The sequence below is a fragment of the Podarcis melisellensis genome (genome assembly GCF_964234715.1).
Source record: "Podarcis melisellensis genome assembly, chromosome: 12".
Lineage (NCBI taxonomy): Eukaryota > Metazoa > Chordata > Lepidosauria > Squamata > Lacertidae > Podarcis > Podarcis melisellensis.
Genome location: NC_138544.1, coordinates 37260189 through 37273362, shown reverse-complemented (window position 1 = coordinate 37273362; position 13174 = coordinate 37260189). Strand labels below are relative to the sequence as shown.

The 13174-nt window shown below is 40.2% G+C and overlaps 1 long non-coding RNA gene across 2 annotated transcripts in view; it reads left to right on the top strand.

Moving 5' to 3' along the window:
• Positions 1 to 13174, top strand: part of LOC309353390 — an 84005-nt gene that overhangs the window by 27808 nt on the left and 43023 nt on the right. For both annotated transcript variants that reach the window (XR_014161782.1, XR_014161783.1), the window contains one exon: positions 1292 to 1441. This is a non-coding gene — a long non-coding RNA (uncharacterized lncRNA). The remainder of the gene's footprint in view (positions 1 to 1291; positions 1442 to 13174) is intronic.

Genomic DNA, 13174 nt, shown 5'->3' with positions numbered 1-13174 from the left:
ACAGAAAACCAACAACAACAAACCCCCACCAAATACACCAACCCAAAAAGCGGGAGTCAGTCAGGGCCCAGCCCCACCAGGCTAGGTGGAAAAAGGCCTGCAAAACAGGGAGCAGGACTGACAGCCAATATGCTCTCAGAAATACGAGAACTGTCTCTTTTAGCTAATAGACTGCTGACTTTGAGGCACTAAATATGCTTTATATTGAGTACATACTTGATGGATGGGATGATTGAATACCTCAGAAAAAAAACACCATGACTTTAATCAAATTCTGTCAATGAGGTAGTGGACACCTTGTATACATTTTTCTCAAAAGATCTGTGACCACATAATCAATTTGAACTTGTTTGATTTGATACTAAAGCTTGTATCAACACACCCTTGTTTATTCTGCATCCAGTGCACACCCACTGCTGGTTTGGGAAGTGATGTACACACACCTTTAGCCACATTTAATCTCTATTGTGTATCTATATATATATATTTTAAAAATACAACTTTTTCAGATGTTTCCCCACAAATCAACTTTGATCCAAATTTGGTATCGGGGTGGGGTGGGGTGGGCAACCTAGCTGCATTTTTATCCGGTAGAGTTATTCTTCCAATCCTGGAGTTGTTCTGGATTGCTCTCCAAAACCATGAACCCAGTTGATTTGCTGGCTACTGATACCTGCCTACTGCTTTTGTTTTAATGACCTTGCCTGAAAAAGCCGTTTCCTTACTGCTATTCCTAGCAGAATATTATTATGTGTATGGTAGTTTCTTGCACATAAGAGTGTGGCCAACTAAGTTCTACACTGAGTAGAGCTACTGAAGTGAACAAACCTAAGTTAGTCATGTCCATTAATTTTAATTGGTCTACTCAGAGTATGACAGATGTTGAATACTGCCCCACAATCTATTATTTTCCTCTCCCTTTCAGCTTTCTGATAGTATTTCTCATGACATGCACCATGCTGGTGAAACAGCTAAACTGGTAGAGGACAGATGTTCCAGATCCCACGCTGGCAAACATCTGGCTCATTCTGATAGAAATCTCTCTCTATAATATATATAATTCAGTTGAGTTAACCCACTACAACAGAACAAGGCTGTGCAGACAACATAACAGATTCAAAGTCATGATGTATTAGTTTTGAAAGGTTTTCAGACTGGTGTTTTGGATTTTTTTTTTAGACCATTCTTTTGTCTACAAAATGTTTGCTGCTCGTAAAGCATCATTTCCCCTTCCCTGCCTCCTCATACAAGAACTAAGTGGATTAATGAGTGTTTTCCCTTTATTTACCAGACAAAAATCCATGTTCTTTAATAACGGAATGTAAGGAAGATTTATGGACTACTCTGAGCTTCCTTTTGAGCAGCCAGTTCAACAATGACTCATTCATGAAGAATCTTCTTTCACAGGCTGGAGTGTGCTCTGCTGTGCATCTATGTAGAGGTAAATCCAAAACAGAATTTCACATTTTCATTGTCATAGCAAATGAACCCAAGAAAAATGTATGCTCATTGTAAAATAAAATGCCCCACCTTTCATGGAGAAAGAGAGACAGCATGGCATAGTGGTTAGAGTGTTGGGCTATGACCTGAGAGACCAGGGTTCAAATCCTCACTTGGCCAGGAAGCTCAATGCATGACCTTGCACCAGGCACATACTCTCAGCCCAACCTACCTCACAGGGTTGTTGGAAGGATAAAATGGGGAGAATGATGTAAGCTTCCTTGAGCTCCATGGAAGAAAGGTGAGATACAAATATGATGACGAAGAAGAAGCAGAAGAAGATAGTTCTGTTTATAATTTATGGGGGACATTCTGACATGTTTTTTGGGGTGGGAAGAATTTAAAAGGGAGAGCTGTTGTTGCTGATGCTGCTGTTGCTGTTGTTGTTAAAATGGAGTTTGGCTGCCACCACAAGTTTTGCTTGGCCACCATTTTCCCCCAGACAATACCTCTGGAACAGCACATAGCATCATTCAAGGTGAGGGAATCTTTGATCCACTGATAGGAGGATTGTCACAGCAACCAAGTACTTTTAAGCAAGCAGACAAGGGTCTGCTTACCCGTTGCATTTTTAGCTGTACATAATAGGTGTGTGCTTCAGAATTTGATGTGCAGAGAAGGTCTTAATATTACTAATTAAAATCTAGTACATCAGTGCACAGCAAAAAGTCTTTAATCATACACTAACTGGGCTGGGGAAACAGAGAGAGTGTAGGCAACGTCTATTAAAATATAAACATTGTGCTCATGAAGCAACTGATTGCGAGAGCAATGGCTAGAAAGAAATGCAAAACACTTTTATTGTTTTCAAAACAATAGAAAATGGGGTGTTTTTCAGATTTTTTCCACCATTCAAAATTGCAACTGGGTGACTATGTTGTCTGAAGTGTTATGTAGATCTAGTGCTTTTATCTAAAAAAAATGTTTAGGGGTACTCTCATTTCCCTACTGTCCCTCAATGAGGCCAAACTTAGATTCACAAAATGTTTAGGGGTATGCGTACCCCTGTGTGTGCCCCCCAGAAAAAAGCACAGTGTACATCTTCAGTGTTTGGGCATTGATCCCACTGAGGGACCAGAGCTTATTTTCTGGTTCTGTACTGAGACCATAACAACTTAAGCAGGAAAAGGTGCAGTACTTGCTTTCTGTATCTGGAGTGAGGGTATCTGTGTGCTAGATTCAGCAACATCAGAGCATTTTCCAGCCATTAACTGATGGTGCCATCTCTGCATATATAATATGGTCCTCATCAGTGACCAACATCCTAATTCATGAATGATGACAGAATTTTCAAGGGCTCTGTGAGTGTGTCTGTGGGTGTTTTCACAACTATTGTTTGCTGCTGATTCAGCTTGTAGAAGTACACAAATGTGTTACTGCGTTAGCCCTGTTGCAGAGGTCAACCAGCATGAGAGTGAGTGCCACAAAATCGATCAAAAATACTTCTGATCAACTTAACAGGTGTCTCCATTTAAATCAGGCAACTATTTTTTACTTCTGATGTAAGAACTGATAAAAGCTATAGGTGGCAGATTATTGGAGGGGAAAAACTTTTCTCTCAGCCAGGAGGGAACCTCTTTTTTTAAGATAATGTCTGCTGCAGCACAGGCAGGCATCGGCTAAAAAGGCCAAATAACACTTTTTTTCTTCAAAAGTATTGTTTTATTCACATACAAGGTGTATGCAGATTTAATCAGTTAATGAAATCCATTTACTGTAATTTGCTGGATTGGTTGACAACCCTAATGATAACAAAATCAAACCCTGATAATGCATCGTTAGGGATTTGTGTACATATCCCAATTATTGTTCCTCAAATACCTGCCAATCAATTTCAATAAGAATGTAGATTTTAAAATAGCACCTCGATCCCTGATGTTTGGGACAAGACTTTTGAGCCCAAGTGCAAATCTGCTCTAATTTAATTCCTATCAAGCTAGCAAAAGTATACAATAACAAAAATGTCAAATCTGATTATCAGATTTCTTTCTCCTTCCATTGGAGCTCTAGCATGGATCAATTCTAAAACAGTTAAAAAGGATTCCATGGAAGCTTAATATTTTCTTCGGTAAAATCAATGGCAGGTCATAACCTAAGCATACTATTTTGGCTGAGATCTGCAACCCATTCAAATTGCATTTCTTGTGTCAAATGAAATGGGGCCCTTTTGAAGTTAGTTTTTTGTAAGTACAGTTTGTACTTACAGCAAGAATTACAAAAACAAACTCCTATTATGACAGCAATGTGTACTCTAGTATACAATAAAATTAATCCATTTATATGCTACACTGATTGTATTATTGACACCAAATTATTCATGGTGGTTAAAAAAGGATGAGGTGTCGTGAGGAGCTCAAGACACGGTGAGTGGGCATTAAAATTGGAAATGCATTTCAATGTAAACATGTAAAATGATTTACATGTGGGCAAAAAAACCCCCCAACTTAACATAATACATGAATAAGGTTTGCACTAATTAGGCAAAAACGTATTGGGATATTGGTGGATAGCTTCATTGAAATGTTGACTGCCATCTAAGGAGATCTGCCTAATGGTAGGGCTGGAACTGCTGATAAAGAGGATTGACCTAGCATGGTAATCAGTATACAATGCTCACCAATTTTAGACATGAGTAGGTGTGCTAATTCGTCAGTATCCTCCATTGTTTTAGATAATTAGTAATGATCTACCATAAGAGGACGGGATGCAGGTGGCGCTGTGGGTTAAACCACAGAGTCTAGGGCTTGCCAATCAGAAGGTCTGCGGTTCGAATCCCCATGACGGGGTGAGCAGTGCAAGTACATCAAAAGTGCAAGTACAGTAGATAAATAGGTACCGCTCCAGCGGAAAGGTAAATGGTGTTTCCGTGTGCTGCTCTGGTTTGCCAAAAGCAGCTTAGTCATGCTGGCCACATGACCCGGAAGCTCCCTCGGCCAATAAAGCGAGATGAGCGCCACAACCTCAGAGTCGTCCGCGACTGGACCTAATTGACAGGGGTTCTTTTACCTTTACCTTTACCAGTGTGGTGTAGTGGTTAAGAGCAGTAGATTCATAATCTGGGGAACCGGGTTCGCGTCTCCGCTCCTCCACATGCAGCTGCTGGGTGACCTTGGGCTAGTCACACTTCTCTGAAGTCTCTCAGCTTCACTCACCTCACAAAGTGTTTGTTGTAGGGGAGGAAGGGAAGGAGAATGTTAGCCGCTTTGAGACTCCTTAGGGTAGTGATAAAGCGGGATATCAAATCCAAACTCTTCTTCTCTTCTTCTACCATAAGGGGAAGATCAGTGTCCAACTTCTGTACTTTCAGATGTCACCTGGTTATGCAGACAATGTATTTTGCCACACAAACTGACCTGCACATTAATAATCAGGCTTCGTATAAGAATAAATTAGGTGCCATATCCAGCAGTAAAGAAGTGAGAGGTTGTACCACTGAAGTGAACTGCATATGGATTTTTCATGTCCATTCACACTTTTTGTGGAGCGCCTTGCAATCCCTTTTTGTTTTAACTACCCTGAATAATTGGGTGTCACCAGCAAACTTGGGCACTTCACTGCCTCACCCCTAACTCCGGGTCATTTATGAACAAGTTAAAACCTTAATTATCAAGCTGTAACCCAACTGAATTGCCCCATAACTCTCACTAATAGGATGGAAATATTTGGACTATCATTTGTTGGGTGTGGATTACTGCCAAAGCTATCATCCAGTAGGTATTTCTTGCCAGTGTGAGTCATCTGCTCTGTGCTAAATTAAACATGTATTACTGCTTGAATTGATTCAATGTGAATTGGCAGGGCTAGCTCTGCACTCTGAGACAGAAAAGATATTACATATTGGTCCTGGGATTTAATGTACAATGCACAGAGGAGGCATGACATTTAGCAAGTGATAGATACTCCTCCCCATTTTTGCTTATGTTGCACTGGCAGCAGGACAGATTTATATTAACTAAAGCTGACTAACTACTGAAGAGAAAGTATCTCAGGAATATCCATATCATAAATGAAGTTGTTTCAGCTATTCCTGACCCAATGCTAATCACACATATTCAACAACTAAAGCCATTACTCAACACTGGAGGGTGGATTTTCATTTTGCATGAAAAACTCCCTGTAAGAAATGCATTTGCCATGGAATACTCACTTGAGATTTAGGAATCTCTAGAATCTCCAATGGCTCTTGAATAAAAAAATCACATGGCAAAGCTAATAGGAAAACAGGACATCTCTTAGGGAAAGGGATAACTTCACTCCTATTGCATCCAATGTCAGGAGGGAGGTGGGTGGGTTAGATTTGTCACCCAACCATTTGTCTCAAACGTTACTCTCAAACCCACTGCTTACTATCTCTGTCACATAACTCCCAACTGCAATTCTAAAATCCTAACCTAAAACACTGGCATTGTCTTTTTAAACTAACTCTCAGTTGAGGGAGGGAATGAGTAAGCCCACTCATTTGCAAATGAAAGTTGCCCTTGATCATAGCTGTCAACTTACAGATTTGAAAATAAGGGACCAGCAGCCAAAATAAGGGACCTGCAGCCTCACCTGTTCCAGGCACTCCAGTGTTCCTGTCCTCCTGCAGTCTGGTCAAACTCATGCTGGTAGCTTCGAGAACACTGTCCAACCAACTTGGTAACCAGAGGTTCAACTGAATAGAATCTGAATCACATGCACCACAAGGCCTATGCAGCCTCAAGATGGCTCCCCGGCCTGGCTTTGCACTGCAAATTTTGCAGCAGCACGTGCAACAAAATGGCGTCCAGCATTCAAAAAACCCCTCAGCTTGCATTAACTAGCCACACACAAGGCATGCAAGCTCCACCCCCCAGTTGTTCTTAGACTTCTTATTGGGTGAGCAACACAGCCAAGCAACACAGTTGGAGCCTCCCTCCTCCCTGGCCAGCAGGGACGGAGGGAGAGGAGCTGCTTCCTTTGAAATTTAAGGGACATCATTTAAGGGACATTTAAGGGACATTCATCAATAAGGGACAGCAGCGGGACATGGCACTGGAATAAGGGACTGTCCCTTCAAATAAGGGACACTTGACAGCTATGCCCTTGATCCTAAACATTCATTACCCCCAGACTATCAGCTCATGTAAGAGGCTTGTCCTGGCTTAATTAGCTTTTGATGCATGTTGATTCCAGAGGGCTCAAGGTATCTAGTACACAGTTCAAATACACACATGAGTCTAGCAACCAGTTTTAACACTCGGTCTAAGCCTTAATTTAATTCTAACACTAGCTGGATCGGGAATTTGGGGTGTCTTGCACCCAAAAACAGCATTTTAATGCTTGTGTAATTGGATTTTATACTTGTGAACTGCTTAGAAGGCTATTTAATAATGCTGCTGCTGCTGTTGGTGGTGGTAGAAGCTCTGTTGGCATATTCTTCACCAGAAACTGCAAAGCTAAATACTAACTTGGATGGCAAATAGTTTAAATAAGGACTTGGGTTTGCTTTGCAGTAATATTTCCAATGTTCTTGTTCTTTAGCACAGAAATGTTAAACTGCATAACATTAAGGTGTTTGCATAAACCTTCGTAGATGTAACACTCATCTCTTTTTTAGACAATTCAACTTTTTTCCTTTTTAATAATAAAAATAATAATGCTTTCTCAATGTGACAAACATTTAGCTACCCAGAAATACACATACTGTACTTTTCCGTCTATAAGATGCCCCCTTGTATAAGACACCCCCTATTTGGGGGGACTCCATTTTAAGAAAATGAGGGGAGATGGGCCAAAGTTGTTGGGCCTCCCCCCCACGCAGCTGTGGGCAGGAAACACTCCCTAGATTGTTTCCCACGCACAGTGGCATGGGAGAAGTTGTGGGAGCGCAACCTCCTCTGATGCCGCCACATGCGGGAAATGACCCAGGGAGCGCCAGCTATGCACAGTGGCATCAGGGGAAGTTGCACTCCTGCCAACAAGCTGGCTGGCAGAATGCAGCTTCTCCCCCCTCCCCCCATGCTGCTGCGGCTAAGAAACACCCCCCAGATCACTCCCTGCTTGCTGTGGCATCAGGGGAAGTTGCGCTCCCACCAACAGATGCCACTATCCGTGTATTGGATGACATGATTTTTGAGTCAAAAAAACTCGTCCAATACACAGAAAAATACGGTATTTCCAGTCACCTCAAAGCAAAACTCGTTCAGAGGGAAGGGATTGAATCAATCTCTTATTTCTCTGGTGGTGAGGAATAATATTTCTCCTTTGCCTCCCTTTATATAGAGACTTGCTGTTTGTGGTGTTTTTATAAAAACCCTAACAATTCTCTGTATTGCTGTAACACAAGTGCAGGTCCCTGGATTCTTAAAAACTAAAATTTTTAAGCTTTCTGCTACACTGCAGGTAGCTACCCTAGAAGGAAGTGAATTTATTCTTCTCACTGGTCTCCTAAAACTTTTGCCCTTTCTCTAAGCATTCTCAGAAGGCAGGAACCGTTTTTCAAAAAGAGTCACGCAAACAAACAGAAGGGCCATGGACATGGATTAAATATTGCATCTATATTAGAAAACTGCTCTGCTGTAATGAAATCAGGAAAATTAAACGGAAGGTTAGATCAAAATCATTATAATCTATGTTAGCCTAATCATGTCAAAAATAAAAATAAAAAGATATCTGTTTATCTGTTACCTCAGTCAAAATTCCTATTTTGGAAGCCAGCAAAGTAAAGAGCAGGGATAGGGAAACTCTGGACTACCAGATGTTGTTGGACTACAACTCCTATCATCCCTGACTATTGGCCTATCTTGGGTTGATGGGATTTGTAGTCCAACAATCAGGGATTACATAGGATCAGGGAGACTGCGGTTCAAATTCCTGCCCAGCCTCTCTCAGCCCAACCTATCTCACAGTGTTGTGAGGATAAAGTGTGGAGAGGAGAACCATGAGTTCTGTGTTACTCTAAGCTCCTCAAAGGATGGGTAGAATAAAAATAGAATAGAACAAAACATTTTTGGGGTCCATTTCTCTCAGTATTTGCATTATGTATGAAATTTTGCCTAGAATATATGAATTTCTCAAGCCATTTCCCTCTAATGGAACACATTTTTTGTATGTACCTTTCTCTGATATAGATCTCTTTGTATACATTTTTGCAATACAGTGGTCCCTCAGGTTACATATGCTTCAGGTTACATACGCTTCAGGTTACACACTCCACTAAGCCAGAAATAGTGCTTCAGGTTAAGAACTTTGCTTCAGGATAAGAACAGAAATCGGGCTCCGGCGGCACAGCAGCAGCAGGAGGCCCCATTAGCTAAAGTGGTGCTTCAGGTTAAGAACAGTTTCAGGTTAAGAACGGACCTCCGGAACAAATTAAGTACTTAACCCGAAGTACCACTGTAATATATTTTTACACATGTTCCTTGGTTGAAGGACTGCATTGCAAAGTTTGGAGAAATGAGAATTTCAAAGGAGAGCTGTGTTTAGATTTGTGTATTGGTTTGGGACCTGTACATTTGGTAGGTTCACATTAAAATGCAGCTGCTGAGTATTAAGACATCGTCCACAATCTGATACTAAACCAGAGATCGAAAAAAGGAAACCCCTTTGAAATATTCCTAAACAACTGGAAATCACAGAATAAGTGTGCTGGGAGTACAGAAAGCATAGCTAAATTATTTTGAGTAAATTACAGGCTGTGAGGTATTTGCTTTGCTTTCCTCTGAATGCTGGTGCTGAAGGGTTGAATTCAAATGAAAACTGTAAATACAGCAACCTGAACAGTAACAGGATAGCTGCTTTCTTTGCCAGAAATTTGTAGGAGGAAGTGTTTGCAGGGATACCTGATGTGTTTGTGCCATCACAGGCTTTGTGTCACCCTGTGTACAAAATGAGAGGGTGTCCCAGAATCCGCTCTACTGTTTTAGAGGATTGTGGGGGCACTTCAAGAGATTGCAAGAAGCAGTAAAAGAGTATGGGCTTAAGACGGTGCATTTGGTACCCATAGAGAAATCTCCTAATGGGCCACTCTTGGTGACATGATTGGGTCCATGAATATAGCCCATAGAATGTGGACTGCCATGAAACACAACTTAAGATGGGAGACTCTGTCAACCATTTGTACACCAGTTTCTAAACTTCCTGTGCTACAAGAGCCCTGTGTGACCTTTGGGCATGGTCACAAAAAACTAATTTGTAAAATAACAACTACCACAGCAGCAACAACAACAAGATGTGGATGTTGAGTAGTGTCCCAAATAAGAGATTCTCTCTACATTTTGTACTGTCGCTGGAGAACTGCCAAATCTGCCAGCCCTACTTGGTAACTGGTTATATAGTCAAGTCAAGTACTTTATTACGGTCATAGACCAGCATAGACAAAACATATACATAAATAGCATAACAGTATGAATCCAGACGAATAATTATTAAATAAATAGTAGCTAGAATCAAACGTAGATTTAAACATATACATAGGATACTTAATTAAGGATAGATAATGGGTGGATAAAAATTTATAAGAAAGATTAAAAGATCAATTAACACAGCTATATGGGGTGGGCTTCAGAAGTGCGGATCTAATAATATGGGCCTTCAGTTTAGGATTATATAGTTCATTTTTGTATTCTTAAATCATGTGCCTGAAGAAAAGAGAAGAGTGTTACATCCTCCCTTGAATTAGAAAATGCTATTTATAGAGGATTTCTGGAAGTTTTACTGCATGGCTCATTACTCAGGTGTCTTTGTAACAGGTCAGCAAAAACGTACATCTTGCACACACAAAATGCAGTCCTGCAGAAACTAACAAGATAGCGAGATACCATATTATAGCCATTTGGGGGCCATAAGAGGGAGGGAAGAGGATAGTTTGAGAGAAAGCTTTGACTGTCTTTGGAAATGATGATACTTCATAAGCCAATAATATATTTCCAGACCATCATCACACTTACGGTTTTCTGTGGATGGGGGATTGCACAAAACATGTTTAGGAGTTTGATTCCTAGTCTGAAATGCATCTTCCAAGTCCAAGAAGACCGGCATTATTAAAAAGCAGATTCTAGGCAACTATTGCACACAAGGTTTCTGTCAGAAAATGGAATTCTTACTCAAATGAGAACTAAATGCAACCTAGCTCAGGCAAAAATGTGAACAGATTTTTTGCGGGGAGGAGGATAAGACGCCCTTCACTAAAAACATTAGGACTAACAAATAAATACAACAAATAAATAAATACAACAATAATATAAATAAATAATAAACAATAAACAATAAATAAATAAATAAATACAACAAATAAATACACACATGTTGCTTTTAAAGTATTAAAATACATTTAAAAATCAGATAAGGGGGATAAGGAAATTGCAGGAAAGCTTTGCAAAAAATAAATCATTGCATCTGTACTCGCAGCAGAAGATGTAGGGAAGCTACAAGGACTCCCACAACTGAAGCCATTTTTGTTCTGACAAGCTTTTACAGTGTGTGGAAAGTAGACAGAGAAGTCCCCCCACCCAATCTCATAACACTAGGATTTGGAGTCATCTGATGAAACTGAATGGAGGAAGATTCAGGACAGACACACAGTGCGTATTTGAACTAGTAATTTGCTGCCATAAAGGCCCTGCTGGATCAGATCAAAGACTCATTTAGTACAGCATCCTGCCCTCACAGTGGCAAGCTTGATGGTTATGGAAAGTCTGCATTGCAGACTGAGTGAAATACCGCTCTCCCCACTTGTGATGTGGTGAAGACTGCAAATTTAGATGGCCTTGGGATGATCCAGAAGGCATCCTCTTATGTTCTTGGGAAACTTTACTATATAGCCTTACATTGGCTAAACAGCTTTCATTAGAAAATGTCTACTCCTTTCAGTAGGTTGGTGAAATTAGTTAATTGGCCTTTTGCTACAAACTTCGTAGTGACTGGAATTTTTGAGTCAGGCAACGCTATGGTTTAAGAGAAAGTGAAGCAACCTTGGCAACAATAAAGCTTTCTATTCAAAGCAGATAAGGTAATGGCCAGATGGGGGAAAAGAGAGGTGTAATAAAACTAAGAGGGTTAACTTCTGAATATTCATTGTTCTTCCCAATCAAATGAAATATCGCACAATGCACAGATTTGTAGACTCGCCTGGCTTTAAGACAAGAATGTTAAAACAGCTTTCAATCTTCTCCTGAGGTAACAGCACATGTGAGAGGGGAAATCGTTATTTCCATAGACTTTTTGATACAGCATGCATGTATATATTTAATTTCAGAGATGATATCATAACTCCATTTTCCAGTCATCTCATGATAAACTGGATAATATAGCACACTGAAGTCTTTATTCTCCCTCCAGAAAAGTATTAAAGTTGAAGGACACATTCCAGAAAGGGAAATAAAAGCCCTAAAGCAGGGCTTCCCAGACATGGTTCACCAGCTGTTGTTGACTACAACTCCCTTCATCCCTGACCACCAGTCCTGTTAGCTAGGGATGATGGAACTTATACTCCACAAACAGCTGGAGACCCAGGTTTGGGAAATCCCACCCCATAGGATGGTTTAAAGTAGGGAAGTGGGAGGGGAGGTGTCCTGAGGAGAGAGCTAAGGGCTAGATGGAAAGGCCTGGAAGGCCTATATTCAGCCCCCAGGTCTAAGGTCCCTCATCTGAGAGAAATCATATCTCAAATCTGCAATAGTTAATATTGAGAAAACCCAGCATCTTACACTACTAGCGCTTGATCTGAGCTAGTGCTGTTTAATGTTTAAAGCCCAACAGTGAACTGCAAATGGTGTTTAATTAATTTTTAAAATTAGTTTTGATCATCTGCAAAGGCCTTTGTGCAGGCTGGTGCAGATGCTAAACTCAGGGAGGACTGGACTATGGGAGACCAGACCTCAGCTATCATCATCGCTTGGTTTCTAAGCCATAGCTCAGTTTTGCACTTAAGACTGAGAAGTGCAGATTTGCTTCCAAATACCTCTAGGCTTCCCAAAGTGGGCACAGAAGATGCAAAGATTTGGAGCCACCAACTGAATCTCCTTAAATAGAACAACTGACCTAGTATTGGTCCTGCAAATGAATTTTTCAGGTGTTTGAAAGCAAAGAGAAAACTAAGTAGATCTGCATTCTTGATTATAAAAGATGTCAGTTGTCAAATGTTATAGGAAAGAAATAAAGAGCACTACAACCCCTACATAAGACGTTTACAACTGTACTCAGTTTTTGGATATATTATTTTCTATGCTTCTTCCATTATCATGTTCCTCTGACTCAGCATTTTAAAGAGATTGGAATGTAATGAACTTTTGATGAACTAAGATATGGGTGGTTACCTCTAATGAATCATTGAGACAGAAGTTTCTTTCAATGAGAAGCTATTTGTACTAGAAAAAATGAATCAAGTTAAAGTTTTAATTGTTATTTCTCTCTTCCTTTTTCTCAAAAAAAGAAAAAGAAGTATAAACCAATCAAGAGAGAACGTAGAAAAAGAAAGTTTGACTTAGACTTTGCTAGTAATACTGCAAAAACATGCAGAATGTAAACACCATAGGATGGATCCAGACTAAATTAAGTACTGTTGAAATCCATGGAACAAGTTAGGTGTGGCTTAAATCTTACTGGCTTATTTGGGAAATGAATCCTACCTACTTAATCTGGACCCAGCCTAAGTATTATTATTTTTCAGATGTGCAATTTGTAATGAAATTGAACTGAAACACCTGCAATGCTA